The following is a 22,967-nucleotide window of genomic DNA, read 5'->3' as shown; positions in this document are numbered from 1 at the left end:
GTATTGTGCAATTCAAAATGTTAACATGAGAGTGCAAAGCCACTACTCTACAAAGGAGCAATCTACAACACTCATCTACAAAGGATGAGAGTTCCAGCTATCCACAAGGCAATCTGCCCTCTCAGCTTGTGATCTCAGGCAGAGACTACCTAGATATCTTTTCAGTCCTAAAACTTAAGTATTCAGACTGCCTGCATGAACCAGGCACTGAAATATCCAACTGTGAGATCAAGACAGCGTGTTTTAAATTAGGGTTTGTCTTTGTAATTAGGCACTGTAAAGGCTACCTCCTCTTCTGGAGGAATACTTGTTAATTATTTTGCTGCCTGCCTTCTGCTGCCATTTCTTGTCCTGAAGGACAAATTGTCCTTTACCTCTTTTTCCTACTGCTGCTCAGAATTCAGAGTCTACTGACTCCTCCTCCTTTGGAAAAGAGGACCAGTGCCTAGTGCTCCTCTCCCCGGATCCCAACATTCAGTTAGAAACATGCCCCTTGATATTTTTAAGCCCAAAACAGTGCTACAGATTGAGTAACCACTAACATTTGATTAATTAAGGTTGCAAAAAGTAGAAGTATATTCTGAAACAAAATTAATGGAAAGCTTTCTACATTTTCTCAGGACACCAGCTTTAATTAATTTTACTGGAGAAGATTCTCATTAGATTCTACCCATAGAGTCAAAAACTAATTTCTCAAGAGAAGATGAGGGTTTGCATATTTAACTCCTGAATTTGCAGTAACACACACACTTGACCTTGAGCTTGATGATAAATGAAAGAGAAGCACTGCTATGCATTTTGCTACTAACACATACATATATTCTAAGAAAGTCTTATACATCTTATCTGCAAGCTGGGTAGTGTACTACAAGAGACAGAATGATGATCTCCATTGAACTGGCCAACCTTAGAAATACACAAGGCAAACAGGCATTGAACTAAGATACTGTTTTAAGTAGTGTCAAATATTGTTTATGATGATTTGAGTAGTGAGGAAAAAAAAATTCCATCTGTTAGCAGCATCCAGAAAAAGCTACATAAGAGGCATTTCTGCAGTGAGGATTCCTCATTTGTACACTGCAGTTTTGAAGTTTTAAAGCGCATGCGCACACGCGTGTGTGTGTGCATGCATGTATATATGCATAGATGTAAAAATAAATTTGTTTAAAAAGCTAGAAAATAGGCAATAGGTGGATAATATGAAGCAGTCATTCAGACCTACAGTCCAGGGCATGGAGCTGAGTTTCATCTCAGTTCTTTGAGAGAAAAAAAAGAGCAAGGAGAGGGGTAAAAAAGGAGAAGAATAAGGTGGGACAGCTAAAGGCTGAAAACAAAGGATCCTACAAAGGTGCTTCTCATAAAGAGTTCTGGTCACAGCTCTAAAAAACAACAACAAAACAAAACAACACACATCTCAATTTTTGAGTTTTTTTTTTTTTAAGCTGCTTGTGAGAGACTCTTTGAAAGATCTTACTCATCATAATTGCTGGTGCTTGTCTCTTTTCATCTTGTCTCTCATGGCATTTTCAATAATTAATTTCAAACAGCCAGTCAGGATCCTCTACCTGCAACTTATACAAGAGGTTGCTCTCTTCATGCTACTAGACACCATGCATACAGCACAGCTGGCAGTCTTCTGGTTTCACAGCAGTTAAGTCCTTATTTTATTTATCACAAGAGAAGCAGGGAAGATGGCGTGACATTAAGCCCCCCCTCTTGAGCTTTAAGCAACATGCTGATGTCTGAAAGGATCTTACCCTATTGTAGATGGAATAAGGAGCTGCAGTGGAGAACAGCCTGTACCAAAGTTCAAAATGCAAACAGAGAAATGAAACAAAAGTTCATATTGTCTAATATAGACAGAATAGAAAGAACCAAGACACACAACGTAATCACAAGGGATTCATGAGGTGTAAAACATTTAGATGAGGCAAGGAAAGTGATGAGTCATACAGGAAAAAAAAAAGTGCAGCTTCAATGTTTCAACAGTTTCATAGTTTTCTGACCAAGAAAGTCATATTTTTGATGTATTTAATACGTGAGTTTACAATGAATATGAAGACAAATAGGTTCACGAAGGCCAAATTTCAACAACATTTCTACAAGGAACCAAAGAAGTTTGCTTATTCTATTGGCTAAGTACCCTTTAACTAGAAAGAAGTCTTGAACATCACAGGAAAAACAGAAAAAAGTGGTTTCAAAATGGATTTTCAGAAGCTTTGTCAGGACCCCAATAACCTACAGTCCTTCTCCCTAGCTTTTTTAAAAGCTTAATGCCTCTGTGAAATTACTGACAGAAAGCTGCAAAGACTTTTCACTGCCTTTGCAAGGTAGCAGCCAAACACACTTGGAAAAATGTTGTCTGCATTACATATGAACAGACAAAGCAGCAATGATCACAGAGGCCTTTAAGATGGCCTGAGAGGTCTCTTAATCCTCTCTTTGGACTGTCTTTGAAACCATCTAACAATCAAATGCACTTTGTGAGCCTTAGGAAGAGGTATTTTAAGGCACTGTTGATATATTTGCTATACTTCAACAAAATCCTGAATACCAACACTTGTGAACAAGTAGACTTCACTTTGAAATCAAAGAAATGCAAATTTTATTTTGAGAAAAATTGAATGGTTGCGTGTCAAGACAAATTATCACTAGGAAAACAAGTTTTTCCATCAGTAGAATAAATATGGAAAGCATACAAAATTTTGTAGCTCTCCAGCTATTCACAGCTCTTTAGAGTGCTAGCAAATTCTGTTTCTGCTGTAGAAACAGCTTTTCCCAGGGGGAGGGCAGGGAGGGGAGAGGAGGGTAAGGGTACACCCACCAGAATTGCAGAGCATTGCAGGGATTGAGCGAGAAGGGGAAAACAACCCATTAGTCAGTAGACATGTTTCGGTATTTTCAGAGCTGATACAGAGTCTTGCAACTACTCCATCTTTCAGAAATCTTTTCATAGTGGTCCCAGAAGCAGCTACTTAAATCCTGGGTCAGAACTGACCTAAACACTACAATGGACTTGTTGGGGAAGACATTCATCTCACATATATGACAGCTACAAAAGAGTTCCACTGAGTATGGCATAAGTGTGAACTTAACACGTCATACATTCTGCTGTAACCATCCACCACCGTGTTGCCCGGGATCTGGGACTAACATGCAAACCTGGCACACTATGTACAAGAGGTGTTGGAGCTGGCAGGTATGATAAGGTATTGTTTTAGTTTTTCCACTTCGTGAAGCGTAATATCAAGTTTTTTACCTTTATTCAAATGAGCAATCTCCTAAATATATAAAGCTAGCATGTCAGGCTCTCTGACAAGGTATCTTTTTTGTTAACCACCAATGATTGGCATTAACTATAGTACTGTCCTTTAATACTTCAACTGATAGCAATATTGCTCTTCCTACTATTTTACCTGGGATTAATATCAAATTGACACACCTTGGTGATTTGAAGTCATTCTATTTATCCTCTTGGAATAAAGGCATTACATTAGCTTTCTCCTGACTCTGAAATTTCTTCAGTATTTCAAGATAATTGTGACTGAAGAGGACAGAAGAATGGAAGAAGGAATGGTGGACCGTTTCATTTAAATTTGAGTGGCATGGCTGTGTTTTTGAGCAAGTTGTACCCAATGACATGGGACAAACAAATCCCATTCTTTTTGGTAGCTTGTCTATACAGACTTATAGAAAAAGACTAGCAAATTCACCACAGATGTCCCTCCCATTAGAAGAGCGGGAAAATGCCATAGAAGTTCCATAGAAATAAATGGACTTTCTCAAAGGCTTGTGGAAAAGAAGTCTCTTCTAGAGATAAAAATTCTCCTTCCTCACCTAATTTTTTTCCTGAGAAGCTTGGAGATAAAATTATTTCAGTTGATGAGATGAAGTATCTCATCAGAAAGGCACTTCAAATAGTTAAGATTATGAATGACAAGTTGGTAAACTACTTTTTTTTTTTTCTGAAATGGGTTACTCACAGCAAAGCCATTTTAGCTTCTTCAAAGCACCTGGCAGAACACTTCCATGTTGAGCCAAGCCTCACTTGTATAAGTATATATTTTTCCTTCAGCTCAGAGTAGATGAGCAAGCACCAAGCACATCCTCTTCCAAGCAGCAGCAGAAATGGAAATTAGTACCCAAAATGTATTTTCATCACAAGGCTAAGGCTAAGCCATACTGTCTGATAGATCCTGCTGCAGCTGCTACAGCAAAGAAAGAAGTGGGAAAATTGCTCATTGCAGGTGGTATAGTAGCTTCTGTCATTTTGAGACGAGGATGAGAAATGCCAACAACAGCCTGGGCAGGGGAGGAAAAAGAAAAAGTCCTCCCTGTCCCCCCCCCAAAACAAACCAACCAAACAAAAAAACTAGCAAAACACACCAATCAGTGAGACCAAAAAGAGATCCTGGTAATATTAAAAGTTGCATGCTCCATGACTACTTTGCAGATTTGTCCTGTTTACATGTCAGGATGAGACCTAGGCATGCCAAGTCCACCATCCTGGTTTCCATAGAAAGGACATCTAAATTCATAAGGTTGAAAGGTTCTGTGCACAGTCCAGGTAGATGTGTTACAGATAATCTAAGGGCACATGGTGAGGCACTCAGCTGTGCAGTTTAGAGCTTATTGCAGTCTTGTCTTATTCCCGGTGTTCAAAAACAACAGGATTTTCACAGGATGACACAAGGTCCTTTTAAGAGTAGCTGGTTATTGTCAGCTATAGCAGTGTGCAGCTTTTTGCAGATGAAATCAAGCAAATGATTATAAAAATTAGAATGTGTTTTCATTAAGATCTGTGAGAAGCTCTTGAAGCAGTCAGTGAATAGGGAAGGAGAGACACACAGAGAAAATGAACCATGTTCTGCCTTGGTTAGGTTCTGAACAATAAGCAGTGCTTGGAGAAGAAGGCCTGAACTAAACTTGTGAACAGTCAGTCCTTTCAGGTACGAACAAGCCAGCATTCAGAAAAGCCTTCCATGCAATCTATTTATAGAAGCACATCGAGACTGACTTCATCTATGTCTCATTCTCAGATGTCATCCATATCCCCTTAAATGGTCAACAATTCTGATTAAATATGTCTAAAACCACCTGGGGTGGGGGGAAGAAGGAAAGAGACCCTTTTCCATAGGCAGCTGACTATGGGGAAGTGCATAACAGCCATTTCATTCAGTGATCTCTCTTTACTCTATCCTTAACAGGCTTCTTTTCTATCTCTGTTTATATGTATCACTTGTAAACTAAAGACCTCTAATTAATGCTTTCAATAGCTGAGAGAATTTGAAGAATCTTCTCTTCTGATTTCCATTTTGCATTTTAACTTCCACAGTTAGTGCCTCTTTCTTTAGCTTGCTTTTAGCTTTCAAAGGCTGCTCCTGCATGGAATAAACCCTTATACTTTGCCATTTAGCCCTACTGGATCCTTTCATGGCTCCCTGAATACTTTTTCATTTAGTAATACATCAACAGGATTCAATATAAATAGCCTCCACGTCAACTGTAAGATTTTAAATGTAAATGAGTAAGCTAGATGGAAAGCAAAGTACAAACCTGAAGGAAAAATACAAGCCTTTGTTCCTCAATCTGAAAAAACTGTTTATGCCAAAACTAAGATAGAAGCACCTGACAGCCATCCAAATACACACAAATGTTGAAAAGAAGGAAGAGGAAAGGAAAGAGTTTCAGAGTAGAGATCACAGCTACCTTTACTTTTGGTTACTCAAAATTTGCTATTACTGACTTTTTTAAAAGAACCCAGAAACACCTCTCCTCTCACACTGATCTCATGTTCATCAGTGCTGCTGAGAAGCAGTTGTTTGTGGAGGAGGAGGAAAAAAAACAAAAACAAAAAGCAAACAACGCTGGACAAACAACTGACACACCAATAATCAATAAGCGTGTACAAATAAAACTAGACCTGCTCTCCCATTCTTCTGGTGACAGTTGATCTAGACACCTCTATTTATTCTATCCTTTCCAGCCTGTCTCCGTCTATGTCCTTACTTAGGCAAGAATCTCTTTAGAAGAGGGACAACCACTCAGTGAAAATAGGATAGAAGCCTAATATATTTTGGACACTCTTACAGAAATGTTAAGTACTTTATAAAAAGTACTGCTGCATAGGTCAGGAATAAATAACAGTTCCTAGCTTTTCTACCACCAACAAAACTGAGGCAGTAAAAATGACTTCTTTCCTCTTCACATCACACCTGAACACAAAATAAACACATGTAGAGAGCAGAACAATTGAAAAGCCTTGCAACTGCTAATTATGAAGGCCACGTGAATTATTTCAGTACATCAACCTTTCTTGAGAAAGCCTTCAGATGTGCCCAGAGACGAAGAGATGATTTAGAACACTTTGTTGTAATTACTGTTCTTTGAACAGAGCAGGAATACTTTAGAAAGGCGGTTAGGAATTTGCAATTTCTTCAACAGGGCAAAGGGCAGATATGATTAACTAAGTGTTTAAGAAAAATGTCACAGAAGGAATGGCAGTTGAAGGAGAAATCTCACAGGATGTACAGAAACCTTTCACTATTTTCATCAATTTGAACAGAGAAGAACCTGACAAATTAGATGAAAATCTGCCATGACTCAACAGCAACCATACGAAGTCAGGTAAACTGAAAGCCTTCTAGTAGGAGAGATTATTTTCTAAACAATATCCAAAATGCCTACTGAAAAATGGTCCCTAGCCCACACAAATTCCCAAATCATATTCTGGACTCATTTGGGAGAATATTAGTTGACACAAGCCAAAAATGTACCAAAATGCTTGGTAACAAGTTAAGAGTATATATGAAAGTGTTCTAGTGCCCAGCAACATTCACTGACACTGTTTAATTTAAAGCATAGATTGCAACTGTCACCCTGCTGACACCCATTTCTCCAGGGGGGACCAAAACCTGCTCCAAAACACCAAAAAACCCTGTCACTAAACTTCATACAGGGATAGAATTATGAAAGAAGACGCTGAAGAGAAGCCCTAAGAGGAGAGCATAACGAATCACTATTAAGCCCAGAGACACAGGCAATTGCAAGTTTCTGATCTCAGGAGGAGCTAAACAGAAGAGCCCACTTGACAAAAGCATGTCTAGAGACCACAACAAAGTGGTCAGATGCTACTCATGGCACAAAGACACAAAGAGCTCAGTAATAAGCTCAAATCACACAGAAACTTGGACACATTGGTGACACTTTCTTTTTTCCTCCCACTCCAGTGGGAAATTAATGCAACTTACCACCACAAGAAGATACGCAGTCATTTGAATGCTGTCTCCAGAGCAGTGCTAAAAATAGTTTTCTTCTTTCTAGAATTCTGTCTTATAGTTCACTTAAGAAGTCATATACATTTGTTTAAAGTATGCAGTCCATTAATCTCTAAATAGATGTATAAGAGAGAGTAGTTAAAACATTTATAAAATACTGTGCGACCAAGACAGTCTCAACTGTAAACTCAAAAAACTCATTTCTTGCCAAAACCTAGTAAAAATACATATTTATTTATTTATTTTAGGACTTGCAAGAGGAGTACCAGTGCTTGGCTCAGCCGGACCAAGAAGGTTAGAGGAGGAGGGCAGAAGAGAGGAAATGGTAATGAAGACTGGGCTTGGAGGATCTACTAAACTTACACAAAATGCATTCGCATAGGGTGTTTCCCCTCTAGAAATTCTGATTAAGAAGCAGAGAGCTACAGCCTGTAATGGATCAATGGCCTTCAAAAATTGCTTCTACAAGGCACGAAAGTGACAGAAAAGAGAATTTTCTGCTTGGATGGAAATAGCATGGTTCAGTGTGCTGCAGCAGTCTTTAGAAATCAGTATTTTTTCCTGGAGATTAGCATAAACTCCCTGATCTGCAGACCTATGGGCTATACAGCTGTGGAAAGACAATGTTTAAATAACACCTTTCATTCCCTACTTGAAAATATTGTCAAAGAAAATGGAAGTGCTGTAAAGTGTTTTGAGATCTTCCAATATGAAAGGTGAAATAATATGAAATAATACATTTTCCCAGTATCTGAGAAAAGGAAGATATCAGAAATGCTTCATCCCGATCTTTGGCCTCTACGGTAACTGTGTAAATGTGCAAAAGAGCATACAATTGAAAAGTATCCACCTCTGGAGTGACAATTGACCATTGCATCACACCATGCAAAGAATCTTCATGAAACTCCTTTCTTATGTACTAAAGAAATCATATTCCTCATTATTAGCTTTCTATATATTAGAAGCCTTTGTCTGTTTAGTGTCTTTTGCTACATCATTATGCAATGAATACTAAAGTTTAATGAGGAAATGATGCTGCATGCCTATAATTTCTTATATGATGTCTGTGTTGCTCTGGGTGCAGGGATATCATGTTCATTTTCTGTAAATACCCATTCAGACATTATTTGCCCTGGAAATGCTGGGAGGGGGGAAACAGGTGTGTACAACACTCTTGGTTGAGGCTACATACCTGGTCTTCACCATTTATCAGTGTTTTTAAATTTGTAAAATTCAAGAAAATATTGGCATTGCCCAGCCAGGCCCTGGTAGCACCACACTTAATATAGCCACAAAAATCGCACTCTGAAAGGACATGGAGGTGGTAGTGTTATTTTTGCACTTTATCACTCTGAGTCAATGACACTGGCATTACACAATTCTTTACTACCTGATATTGTAGCTGCCATTCAGCAGATCAACACCTGAACTCCTCGCAGACTGCTGTACACATCAAAGAAGGATCTCAAGGCCTTTAGCTATTCAGGATAATCTAGGGCATCTCCCAATTCAGGATAAATATTCTGTTTGGAAAAGCTTTTGGTGCCTGTTTTTAAAAGAACTAAATGTAAATATTAGCACTCTGTATATAAACAAATATATGATAAAGTTAGCTTACTTCACTGACAAATAGTAATGGTGCCCTTAGGCTTTTAAGGCATGTTGTAATCAATTTTGATAAGCCATGTCTCTTTCTCAAGTCATACAGTTTCTATATTCATGCATACTCCATTCACATCTCTTATGCTTTGATTCCACGAGAGCTTACAAATAACAGTTACTTAAAATGCAGCAGTCTATTTTTAGGCTTGATGCTATTTTCCTTTTTTTTTTTTCCTCTCCCCTTTGTTTTTGTTATGAAGTATTTCACATTACGCCTGCCTTTTAAATTCTGGTATTTTTCTCATGCTCCAATTCTTCTATGCATTAACAAATCCTATTTTCTCTCATTTTCTGCTTGCCATGTCTGAGCTCACAAACATTAGCCCAACTCAATAAGGCTGCCATCATCCCACTGTTTTAAAACACATGAGACAAAGGAAGGCTTTATGACTGAATCTCTCTTGCTCTATAAGGCTCCATGCTGCATTTTGTTCTGTCTTACATTTGTAAGATGCATGTTTTTGATACCATGCTATCAACTTTAATGCCTGCTAAGGCACCTGCTCCTTCCAGTCTCACTGCAGACATATTACTGTACTGATCTTACAATGAGCTTATTGCAGATGCAAGATGTCAGCCCAGTTGAAATATGCAATTGACAACTGAGAAGAATTTGCACAGTAAGAGATTATTAGGAAAGGAACTGAGTAGAAATAGAAATTATCATGCCACTAAGCAGAGTTCCTAAATTCTGACTGCTACACATCAAAAATAAATTAGTAGGAAAAAAGGTACGTAAAAAAAGCGTCAAAGACTCAGAGTTATGGAATAGAGCCTATATGATGAAAGAGTAAATTGACCAAGGAAGACTGTTCTTGAAGAAAAAAAGAATGTGATAAATCTATGAAATCATGACTAGTGAGAAGCTGAAAAGGAAATGATCATTCCAACCTTTCTCACAACAAGACGATCAAAAGGGTCCCCAATGAAATCATTAGACACAGATTTAAAGCAAAATTAAGAGACTTACTTTCTTACACTCCATATACACTGAATCATGTAACTGCCAAAGGCCACTGTGAAGGCTGAGAAAGTAGATAAGTGCAAAGAACAACTGAACACATTCAGCAAGGACATCTTGCCCATTGCTATAACATATAATGGTGCAAATGTCATATTAAGCTCTGGAAATTCCTAAATAATACTGAGCTCCAGAAGCTGGGAGACAGTATCAAAAGAAAGATTATTTTGTATCCAATTTTGGTGTCACTTCTCTAAGCATCCTCTACGGGAATTTTTGCCAGTGTTCTTACTCCTATAGCAGATTTCTATTCTTACAGGCTAGGTCTAAACTGATATGCCACATAGCTTTTCCAAATGGGAAGAGATTTATGTCCATCCCATACAGTATGAGCTGACATCCAGCTGTCAGTGTTCTACTGTTAACAACTGCTTTTTATTTACCTGCTACACTAAGCCCAACCAGTCTGTGCCATCTGCCAAGCATCACAGGGAAAAAAGAAAAGGTCTCCATATCTGCTGTATTCCATTAGCTTTCCAAAAAATGAAACTCACACTAATAGTTCCTAAGAGTTTTTGCTAAACTTAAAATAAGCTGTATCCTTTGTTCCTATTTTGTCATATATTTTCAGTGCATAACAATGTTTCCTTGGGATTCACTAGCAACATACTAATACCAAGGATGTAGTGTGCCTTCAGCAAGCACCCTGGGAATTTTGAGAGCGGCAGTGTGTGTTTTCCCTGATCACCCTCCTAAATTTATATCTCAGTAAAGTGAAGGTGGATAGGAACTGTCATGAATATCATGAGCTTTATTTGGTCCATCCGTGGGTAGATGATTTTAAAGCAGAAATGCATTTTTAATTTCTGCTTTGACCAGGTTAGACAAAAAAAAATGGCATTCAAAAGAATTCGAGACATTTACAGACCAGAAGTAATAGGCAAAACTCTGGAAATCCTTTGAAAGCAAACCTGCGAACCTGTCACTCATTAGATTGGACAAATAAAACATGGAATTGATGGAACACTTGTTTACATAAGTTTAGTTTAGTCAGTTTAGAACTGACTTTTCCATGGGGGTGTGGGGGAATGGAGACACTGCTGCTCAAAGCTCAAGTTCTGTGGCTATTCATTTCCCCTTGCTTTGAAGTGAGAAAATTCTCCTCTTGAGCCTTGGCCCAAAGGAGTTTGCATCACCGGAGATGAAGACTTATTAATGCAGAGAAGGGGTGTACTTATACTTTTTGCAGTCCTTTGGTTTGGTCAGCTATTGCAGACCCTCGTACAGGACTCACTGAAGGGTGTCTCGCTGAGGATCACAGCTTTGATTCTCCTATGAAGTTTGCCTCCCTCCTACCTATGAACGATCAACAGCTAGGTAGAGATGCTGAACAGAAACCATTTTTAAAGCTACTGCTGAAGTAATAATATCCTTTACCAATATGATCCACAGCATTTTAAGGGAGGTTTAACATGTACTATAAACAGCATCAAGGAAGGACCATTAATAAGCATCTGTGCTATTTTAAAACAACAGGTGGTGGGATCGTTTCACCAGTTATGTGCTTGCCATATGTTTAAATGGAAATTCTGTAGGAGGTACACAGGCAAATGATTGAATATTTAGAAAGTTATATTTATAGATATATATATTTATGTGTATATATATATATATATAGAGAGAGAGAGAGAGAGAGAAAATAAAATGTATCTTGTGTAGCACATTTTATAGGCTAACTAACAGTTGCCAAAGTAACTTTGATATGGTTTTTAATCTTTTGGAATAACTGCTAGAACAAAGAGGTGGCACAAAAAAGCAGTCAAAATAAGAGAAATGAAGATCATATGTTAGAATTGGACCTATTTGCCTATTGCTGCTGATGAACCACTGGGGCATTAGTGCAGAAATGGATGCACGACTGTGCAAAGACCAGCGCAACTGTGAAGTGGTCCTGAAAAAGGGCAGGTTATATTATCCATGAACGCTGTAAAGCCAAAGAAAAGTAACATAGTCAAATTTTAAAATCATTTTAATAAAAGTAAGAAAAATAAATTCTGGTATAGGGACATACACCCTGGGTGACATAAAACTTCTTCCTCTGCAGTTATTCCAAGCAGTTTGGATAAAACAAGGTTTATATTTGGTTTACCCAGTGAAGTGGGACAGGGATGCCCTGGAATCATTTTACCACCATAAAAATGCAGTCACCTCAGAAGAGCAGTGTATTTTCAGTATGTCACAGAGAAAAAAAAAACCACTATCATATTTTATTGATTCTACTGTAAGAACTAAGGGATGAAAAATGAAATTATTTGATCTGGCATTTGGTTGGAACATTTGTACTCATTCTCCTATCTGAAATTCCACTTTGTCTTACCTTTCCCAATACATTAATACAAAGACAGGGATATATATTGAAGCATACAGTTCTTATACAAAAAGATCTCTCTTTTATTATGTCATTTTGTAAGAGTATACAACAGGGAGACTTTCCCAAAACTAGTGTCTCGTTGCATCATAAAATTAATAAAATTAAGCTGATCGCTGCTTACTCTAAGAATGAAATATGTTGCTGTCATATACAGTCCTCTACAAGGGAAAGGCTTAAATCAACTTGCTTTTGCAAGGAACATACATGAAGACTGTATTAATTTCCCCATACTTCAGATATTAGATTCAGGCCCTCAGTATCCAAGTTGTGAAGTGTTGACTTATTTGACCAGGTCTATACGCAAAGACATTTAATGCCTGTCTTGTTCCCACCACTGATGTATTATCAATGGATAAAAGTCCTCCTCTTAGTTCTGCTCTCTTAGTTAATAATAGTTACCTTTGTAGTTGACTGACCACTCCCATTAAGATCTTCTATTGAAAATAATTAAAGATTCCAACAGGAAATGCACTCACACAGCAGGAGATGAAATTTAAGTTGATATGTGGCATTTAATTCTCAGATGAAAGTCTAGTCTCTCTTGTCTAGAAATATGAGCTCCTGCTTTCCAAAGGCATACCCTTTAATACATGTTTCTTTTGTGAAGAAAAGATGGTTCCACTCATGTTAAAATACTCCTGACTGTTTGCACATGCTAAAGTACATAGTCCGAAATCTACTGTATACATCCAGATACACTTTTTTTAATTCCTGACCACTCACACCTAGCTCAGGACTTTTTTTATATCCTAAACTCTCAGAGGAATTCATAATCTGGGGAAAACAATCCAGCTCAAAACCTTATAACAACATAACTGAAAAACTATATGCTTGCTCTGGGACATGGTTACTTCATGGTTACTTAGTTCAAATAGCACTTAAAGACATAAGCTTTAAACACTCTTATAGAAAAAGAGAATATATAGATAAACTGAATTGTTTCACTTCAGCCCTTGGAAAGAACCACAAGCGAAATCAAACCTCTGCAGCTTCAAGTGCAGTCAAGGTTACTGAGTTTTTTCAGTTTGGTCTCCTAAGAAAACAAGCTTTATGCAAACATGTCCATCTGTTCCCCCACTCATAAATTTGGTCAAATGAACCTGCTGTTTCAAAGGCTGACTGTGGCCCAGAAATCTCAAAGATAATTAAGCTCTTACAAATTTGCAGAACTAACCCAGATAAAGAGATCCAAAATAGCAGACCCTCTGTGGAAAAAGCAGCTAGATCTCAGCTGCTACCCAGTCTGTCTGGCATCAGCCAGCTGGTCAACTAGGCTGTTCCTCCAGTCAGCAAGGCTGTTGCCCCAGATTAACCACAACAAAGATTTTTTTTTCCTTGCTCGGCAGAGGTATGGAAGTTACTGTAACAGAAAGAGAAAGAGCAGTTCTGGAAGAGAAGTTTATAAAAAGTGGATTTTTATCAGTTACACTGCTCAAAACTAAATTCAAGCTGATAATTATATATATATTTTTCTGTGGACACACATGTATGTGCACTTCTGCATTTTACATGATTATACCACCTGTATTTGAAGTACACGAAAGATACAAACAAAAGGAATTCAAGTTTTTTGGTACTAAACCAATCAGATGTACATTCACATCTGTGATAATGTATGGCTCTTGATCAGCTATTCTTTCAATCCTGCCACCACCACTGTTTAAAAAAAAAGTTTAACATTCTTTTAAAATATTATTTAGGTTTTCTAGGAAGCACAAACAGCTATATTTACTGTACTAATGTTATGTCAATGTTAATGAGTACTCATACTACTCTACATTTACAAAAATAAAATGAGAGAATATTTCATTATGCTCTCTTCAGTAAAGAAACAGATTCTAATTTACAGAATGGATGGACTAGTATGAAAAGTGTCTGAGCTCAGCTACACGTTTTTTTTCCAGCCAGGGGCAATTAGAGAAGAAAACAACAAATGACTACAACATTGCAACAACTAAGACAGCCAGCCATGCTCTTTACTAGCCCCCAAAAGGGCGAAGGAAAAAAAAACAACAACAACAACCCCCCTCCCCAAAGCCTAGCAGATATGTCACAACTCAGACTCCTAAGTGTTTTACAAGAACAAAGCAAGTGTTTGTAAAAAGAAAGATGTAGTTTTGATAGAAAGAGAGACTACTTTTTCTGGCTTGAAACGCATACTAGGACATGCCACAGAGCACTTAGAAGGGACAAACATATATGGGTTCATACTTAACTTGCTTATTCAGAAGAAAGACTCATCTGTTGAACTGACTTCTGACATTGCAATTCACCAGTCACTTTGTTTCAGCTTTGTGAAGCCTCAATGGTCTTTTATATGCATTTCTTGTTGTATCACTTACCCCCTGCTTAGCCAGCAATAGTACGGAGGCAAAGGCATGCATTTAAACATCTTCCCAGAAATAATGACAGCAGTCCAAGCAACCTCCTGTTACCTCCATAAGCACTACTTTTATCACTCTAGCATCATGGCCAGTGGTCAGTCAACCTTCAACCACTTGCAACCAAAACTAGGATCCCACAACTGTGCTAGCCACTCTCTAAAGACACAGGATAATATGATCCACCCAAATTTGAACATCTAAGTAAATAAGACACAGAGTAAACTTTCAGCTTCTATTATTCTGCTTCCTTTCTTCATTACTAACAGATTAATACTCTATCCTTTTCTTCCCAGAGGTGCTATTACTGTTCTCTCTTCCAAACCAAACTACATAAAGCAGTTAACCATTAGTACATATAGATAACACTCATTCTAATGATTGCCTGTGCATGCCAATGCTAGCCTCTTGTATTGACATGCCTCGACTGGAACATATTGCTTTTGAGCAGAACAAAGCGAGGGCGGGGGTGGTGGTGGAAGAATTTGGAATTTTTTTTCTCCCTTTGCTCGATTCTGAAAGACTACTCACATAACGGGAAGCCCGGCATATGTACCACAGACAAGGTGCCATATCAATGGCCAAGCTGCAATGCTGCGCACACTCTTGTTTTTTTCACTTCCGAAGCCAGTACGATGGAGCAGCAACTCACTAATTCTTCCATTTAACAAATGCAGGCATTTTGATTCTGCTGCTATTCTGTGTCCCAAGCATTACCATACAAGACAGAAAGGGAAGAAGAACACAACTAGAAGCTTCCAAAGAACCAACAGACTCCATTTTGGCGTGAGGTCTGGCTCTCCAACTTCTTCGGTGCTCCCTCCAGCTTCCTCCGAAGCGGCTTCCAAAACCAGGAAGGCGGATGAGAAGGCGAGAACCTCTGACACCCGGCGCTGCTCCCCCGAAACCCTGCTGCCCGCCGATGCCTCCCCGCCACTTGGGAAGCGCACAGCAGCCGCCGGCAGGAGCGCGCCGGCGCCGGGCGCGCGCTCCGCACCTGTCGCGGCGCCCCGCGGCCCGGCCCGCGCTACGCTGCGCACCGATCCCCCCCCCGCGCCGGCGGATCCCTCCTGACAGGGGCAAAGACAGCGGCCCCGGAACCACTGCGCACCCTGCCAACAGAGCACAAAGCACAACGCAATAAAACGGTGTTTCGGAGCGGACGGGCTACTCGCTTTTGGAGGGGAGCCGCAGCCCCCCCCCCCCCCCCAGCACAGCGCCAGCGGCGCCGCTGCCCCGGCCGCCCGCCCGCGGCAGGGTCGCTCGCCGGCCGCCCCCGCGCAGCCGCCTGCTCACCTTTCCAGCGACCGGCTCAGCACATCTTCCACCCTCCCTCCCGCAGCGGCTGCTTGTGGGGGCCCGCAGCCCTGGGCTCGGCGGGGCGGAGCGGAGCAGGACGGGGCGCCCGCCGCTGCCTGCTCGCCCCTCCCTTCCTCCCTCCTTCAGGCGGCGGCAGCTCCCGCTGTCACTTCACCCCCACATCCCGCCGCCGCCGCCGGCAGCTGCTGCTCCTAAATTCACGGCGCTCCGGCGGCATGAAGTCATCCTCCCCGCCCCCTCGCCGGATCGCCGCTCCCGCCGCGGCGGGGGAGGCGGCCCCCTCCGCCCGGCCCCGCCCGGCCCTGCCGCCCTCGCCCCGGGGGCCCCGCGCTGCCCCCCGCCGCGGGGCCGCCGCCGCCTCGCCAGCGCCCCGCTGCCCGGCGTTGCCCTCTCGGGACTTCCCCGCGCGGCGCTGGGGCGCTGCCGCCCGCCGCCCGCCAGCGCGCGCGGCCCGCTCCAACTGCCCCCCCCCCAACGGCCGCCCCCCAACGGCCGCCCGCAGCGGCACCGAGCCCTCGCCCCCCTGCCCAAGCCGGCCGTACCGGGCAAGCGGCGGGGAGCCGGGACGGGCAGGGCCCCGCAGCGCGGCGCGGCAAGGCCGGAGCCGAGGGAGAGCCGCCCCCGGGGACAGCGTGCGTGTGTGTGTAAATCCCCTGTGATCCCTCGTGCTTGTGTGTGGGCGCGAAACTCTCGCCCGCCCTCGGGATTCACAGGCGCTTCGCAGCCTGTGCCCCTAAAATGCAGCTGTTTCCGGGGTGGAGGGGAGCTGCTTTGCCAGCAGCTCTTGCTCGGTGCCAGGGAGCTAGAGCAGAGGAAAGGCCCTGCGTTCAAGGTCACCAGGACAAGCCTCTCCCTTCACAAGGGTGTCCTGACATTTTTAAGATCCACAAGTAGGCAGCATGTGTGTATTTGTTATTAATAGAGTGCTGTGCATTTGTTGGGCAACTGACAGGCTCGTAAAGAAGGCTGGGTTCCTGTCACAGTTTACAGTCCCAGGAACGGATTCCATATGCTGGACACGCACAGCTATGTCGCTGCATAAATAACAGCAGGCAGTCCAGTTCAGATACGCGTGTGGCCAGATCATCTTAGTCTGAGAGCTCTTCATATTTCACAAGCAATGCAGGTTGTGTCTGGTCAGGAAAAACCCTGATGGGAGAGCTCCCAGGAAAACACAAACGCAGTAAGCACAGATGTTTGCGAGGCACTGTGCCTGTTCTACTGAATGGGTAGCCAAGCAATGCCCTGGAAAGGTTTTGGAAAACATTAGTTTGGAAACATTGTCATTTTCCGTGGTGGTTAAGTCTGAAACAAAAGTAGAGCTCTGAAAAGTTGCTTCAGCAGGTTGGCTGTAGTGGCAGAAGGAGGCAGAAAAGAGGAAAGGAACCTCATTAAGGTAAGGACCTTAATTTCTATCTCTCAGAAATATAAAAACTTAGAGCCTGAAATCCCTTTTGGAAATTCCATGCATTTATTTTTATAGTGATTACGATAAGGCTTTTAACTGTGCTAATATCTTTGATTTGATTGTCCATTCCTGTGCAGTCCCACAGTTGCACTAGTTTTGGACTGCTCCTGTTTAATCCCTGCTTCAAAACTATTATTATATTGATTGTCTTTGCAGATCTGAATATGCAGAATTGGCTGCATTTCAACAGTGATACTTAATTTCTGTTTACAGTTTGTTAGGTTATGTGATTAAAGCTCATTTTCACAAACAGAAGGCCAGAGGCAAACTGGCAGGTAGGGGAGCCCCAATTTGGAGAACCGGACACCCTGCCTGACCCCTTGCAGAGCTGTCACAAGAGGGGCATCAGCCTCATGGGCCAGGGGTGACATTCAGCAAGAAGAGTCAATGGAAAGGCTCTCAGGAGCACCTTACTGTCTGAGAACGTCACTGCCTAGGGGACGAGACACATTATGGGATGCAGGGAAGAAGATTCTGGGATTGTACAAAACTTACGGGAAGTATAGGGGAGGAACCAAAGGTGGAGAAAGGGAGAGTTCAAAGTGGTTTGAGGAGGAACAAGTCTGGGAAAACAAAAGGATAAGGGAATAAGCAGGGCCAGTCCCGTGTAAACCGGTGGCTGGTCTGGGTGCTTGTCTGGCTGTGCCCTGCCCCTGATCGCTGCGGACTGTTCTGTCTTCTCATTAAACTCCATTTCTAACCATTACTGGGTGAGGAGACTATTCTGCGCACACCTGCATATATGGAGTCTAAGTGCCAGCAACTGGAGTCGGCCCATGAGTCATAGAGGCCTGTATGTCTGTGGTGCCAGCAACTGGAGAGACCAGAGTGTGCGAGGGTCTAAATGCCAGCAACCGGAATGGGGACCACAAGTCACAGGGACTGTGAGCATGTGGTGCCAGAAACTGGAGAGACCAGAGTGCATGCATATTCTGTGAGTATGTATGTCAGAGTGTGTTTGCTAGCAAATATCAAGCTGGATTAGCCGGCAAGTAGAATGTCAGTGACTTGGGAGCCAGGTATTGAAGCAGACATAAGTCTGGGCTGGATACAGGAGAGACCAGAGGGTCTTCCAGTTGGCTACTGGAGGGACTGAAAAGTCTAAGCCAGGTACTGGGGAGACCATGGGGTCTGGGGGTCATCTGAGAGCGCCATTTGCATGTGTCTGTGCATGAGGCAACTGGAGACTAGAGGATCCGAGGCTGGCTACTGGGAAGACTAAGTGTCTTGAGGCCAGTTACTGTAGAGATCCATACTGTGAGAGGAGCAATTTATAAGGAGGAACTCCAGACCTAACTACATAGGGAGTGACTTTAAACAAGATATGAGAAGTAGGCAGTGAACCAACAAGAGAAAAGAAAGTTGTGGCTTAAAGACTAGAAATAGCAAGGGTGAATGGAGATTTGCCAACATTCAGATTGAATTAGATTGGGATAGAAATAAAACAAATAGTAAAAGGTTTGTCACTTGTATAAATGAAGAAATTGAGCTTTTTCTCAGTGAGGATGGGGTGAAAAATCTAGGCTTTGTCCCTCATATCCATGTATATATGAGCTGTGAACTTCAACAGTAAAGTGGAGTAGCAGATCACTTCATACATTGCCTCTAGATTTGACTTCAGTGTTTACATAACTCAGGAGGTTTGACCTCCTCCGTATTTCTCCTGAGCTCTCACTACACATTCAGAAACAGCGTAAGGATGTCCCATGGACCTACTTTTCATCTCAGTTTTGCCTAGGCATTTAACACATCAAAAATGCATGCAGTAGTAAAAATAGCAGTATCTCATAGCTTATTGCAGCTTTCTGAAGCCTTCCTGTTAGAAAATACTTCATCACATTTTTGCCCCGATTTAAACTACTCTTCTGCAAGTATATAAGAATGTCTTACAAATGTTAGGATGCTCAGCAAGTTCCTAACAAAGAGAAGTCTCCTAGAGCTGGCTCAGAACAGGAGGGTTGGTAGAAGTGCATCTGATTTACAAGACCTCTCACTAATGAATTGTATATCTGAGCAAGGGAATCTATCTTATTCTAATGTTATATGGCAAACAAGGCAAGATGAACGTACCACTGCATACAGACTTCTTCACAATTTATATTTCTGAAACTAGGAAAGTTCATTGCATTGAGTATAAACAAGAATTGTCATCCCCCATCCATTTTTTTTCTTTCTGTCTAAATATCCTTCTACCTCCTACTAACCTGCCTATGTGGCCTTTACCTGTGTTAGGTTTTCTTACTGTGTTCCAAAATTCGAATGCCTTTGGAGTCTCTGCAGTGCGAGCCAATGTGCTTTCTCCTGGAGAACAACAATAGATAATTCTGTTATAACCAGTTTATTTATCATACTTTGCCATAAGCTTATTTCTTTTCCTTTTAATATTAAACTAAATAATAATGTACATTTTAATAACAGGGATTTACTGGATTTCTTCTAATTGCATTAAAATGAAGACAATGAATAAACAGTTCTTATGAAATTTTACTAGTTTTTATGACAGCTCTGGGCAAAAATTTTATATAAGCATTCAAACAGACATGACAAAAAAAAAAAAACAAAAAAACACACTCCCAAGTGTCACCAGCAAGGTAACATAGAATATTGAACATTATTTTACAATTCCTAAGGAGAATGTAATAAATGCAGACCATACTGGCTAGCAAAACGGTCTTAGTGATGTTGTTGAAAGGCAATATAAGAACGCAACATCTCATAACAATCCTTAATCATCCCTTTTAGTATATTAACATCAGTTTATGAAATTGAATTTGTCTTTGCTTTCTTAATCTTGTATCAGATTCCTCTATGACATGCTCAGGCACCTATCAGTCTTGAAAGTATTCAAATCCTGGCAGAATGGTAGAATAATTTAGGCTGAAAGGGACATTTGAAGGTCATCTTTTCTATTCAAAGCAGGGCCAACTTTGAAGTTAGATCAACGTGCTGGAGATTAAACTACAAAAAGTGGCCTTTGCAGTCTGATGAAAAAATAATAATACAAATGAAAAATTTTATTTATTTCCAAACTGTGGTTACTTGTTCAGTGAGACAGAAGGATTAGACTGAAGAGATGTACTCAAGTGCATTCTCTCTCCTCCATAATCTTGGTCTTCTTCTTACAATGGGCCATATAGACAACATGAAAATAGAAAGTGTTTAGGTGGATGGTGTCTTTATTAATCCCTGTGACACATTTTAGATGAAATATTTTCTGGTCCTGCAGAGAAAACTATGAACAAATGAAAATTTGCTATAGGCAATTAATACTAAGAAACAGTACCTAAAATTTTGATGTTATTTTAAAGATATTTTTTAAAAGCAGGTCAGGCTTAGCTTGCTCTCTCCATGGCCACTCTATGTTTAAATGAAGTTCTTTCATTACCATTAGAAGTTCAGCAATACCTGAATAGACCTTTTTTATAAGTAAAACAATCATCAGTAAAATATATTTAAAAATAGTGATATAAATGCAATGATTTCCAAACCATCTAGGAAGAAATACTGGACAGTACACGGACTGAAAATCTTCAGTTAGCACTGTTCTTGCTTAGAATCAAAATAAAATTTTCTGTGAAATGAATAATGTAATGAATAGCAGAATGAATATATTTAAGTAAACTGATTACTTGATAATGCTATCAAATAATAACTATCAAAACAGTGTGAAAAAAGTCATACTGCATTCAGTATAGCATTTTATAATCTTCTGAAATGGGAATTTTAAAGTAATTTCATCTATTTGTAAACAGTTCAGAAATACCAAACTCTGGATGCAGACAGCCTCTGCCAATGTTTCTAAGTATCCACCTCTTAATGCTGGTTAGATATTTACTTAGATTGGGATAGTCAAATTTTCAGGGCAGGAACCGTCAACCTTTCGGTTTGTACGACATTGGTAAGCACTTGAAAAATGCACTGTTGAGAATTTATGGCACTTGGGTCTCTGATATGGTTTTGCCTTTTCTGCACAAGACTGAGTTCTCCCCTAAGTCACAATTTGTTTCAGCTGAAGGTAATGAAGGTTGTGCATGAACAAGAGTGGAGCCTGGCCCTTAGCCTCCTGACGTCAGTAGGAACAGATGTGTTCTCCTTTTTTTCCCCTTGGGGCTTCGAACATTTTCTTGGTACAAAAGAGTCTGATTTTCTTAACGCTTTAATGGCTATATTGCTTGGGTTTTCTCTTTTTCCACCATCAGTTTCATTGCTTGCTTATACATTTTCTATACTTTATAGGAATCACAGTCCCACTGTAACATTTTCTTTGCTTAAAAATACATTTATTAACGTTGTATTATAAAGCATCCTTCCAAGTGGGAAAATAGCTTGTGATAATATAATACTGTTATTATGTATATACTATAGGGAGACAAATTCAGGTTGCACTAGCAATCTCAATTCTGGCATTAGCCATAATGTTTTCTGAGTGCTTGACTTGTCAACCTTAGTCTTTTCATATTCTTAGATATAGTATGTGTAATCTGTTCTTTTTAAACAAAAAAAATAGATTCTATCATTTGACAATTCTGATATCTACATAGGTCTTCAGTATGTTTACCTATTAGAATGGATATTAAAGTGAGATAAAGTGTTTTGCCTCTGGATTTCACAACAGCGGAAAGGTAAAATTGGAGAATCTTGACGTATGTTATCCATGTGCCCTTCTCGCCCCATCTCATCATCATCCTGCATCTTCAACCCAGGTCCCATCTTCAGATTTCTTACATCAGTCCCCACAGATGTTAACACTAGGAATCCTTATCTCAATCTCCTAGCCTAGTAATCACTCCTTTCTTTTTGCAGTGTCCTTTCCCAGACCCCCCATCCACTGCCCACCCCTCCAGTATGCCCCATTTTGCTCTTCATTCTGGTTTCTTTTTCTCCTCTATATCCTGCTGCTTCCAGTTTTTTCCTGAATCTCATTTTGCCTTCCTTCCCCTTCATCTCTTTCATAACTTAATTTGTTCTTCATTCCTTCTGCCAGTATTAAGCATAGCTCCTCACCAGATTGTGGAATTTTCTTCTTCCTAATAATTTATGGCAAAACAAAGAAATTAGAGTCTCTGTTGTCCAGTCTCACTTCCTCTTCACCTCTTCCCAACTGTCAAGTGTCATTTTGGTGTACCACCATGTCCCTTCATCTCTTTCTGAAAAGCCTGAGCCAGTGTAGTCTTTCTCTTCCCAGAGGACTTTCCTGGCTCATGTCTCCTTTCCATTTGAACTCTGCATCTTCCTCTCCATGCAGAACCAGATGGGGTGGATGACTGTCACTGAGGGAACAAAAGAGGTGAAAGCTTTGGGTTCCCAGAACAGATACCCAGACCAGCAGTTAATGAACCGCCCTATTGACAGTGGTGCATGCTCTGTGAGAATGGGATCTTGGGGGTGGTTGCTGGTAAAACTCACCAGTTCTCCCTGAGCATGTGTAGAATTCAGATTTTTAAAGATTTGAACATGATTGAATTTG

General features: G+C 40.8%; 1 protein-coding gene across 1 annotated transcript in view; it reads right to left on the bottom strand.

Annotated features, from left to right (window-relative positions):
• The window catches only part of PKIA (cAMP-dependent protein kinase inhibitor alpha), a 44,737-nt gene extending 28,659 nt beyond the window's left edge, over positions 1 to 16,078 (bottom strand). The window contains exon 1 of the mRNA XM_067292344.1: positions 16,009 to 16,078. The gene's annotated coding sequence lies outside the window, so the exon portion shown is untranslated. The remainder of the gene's footprint in view (positions 1 to 16,008) is intronic.
• Positions 16,079 to 22,967: the final 6,889 nt, after the last annotated feature.

The sequence above is a fragment of the Apteryx mantelli genome, chromosome 2, assembly GCF_036417845.1.
Source record: "Apteryx mantelli isolate bAptMan1 chromosome 2, bAptMan1.hap1, whole genome shotgun sequence".
In the NCBI taxonomy this organism is placed as follows: domain Eukaryota; kingdom Metazoa; phylum Chordata; class Aves; order Apterygiformes; family Apterygidae; genus Apteryx; species Apteryx mantelli.
Note: the sequence above shows the minus strand (reverse complement) of the source record. Positions and strands in the feature narration are given on the sequence as shown.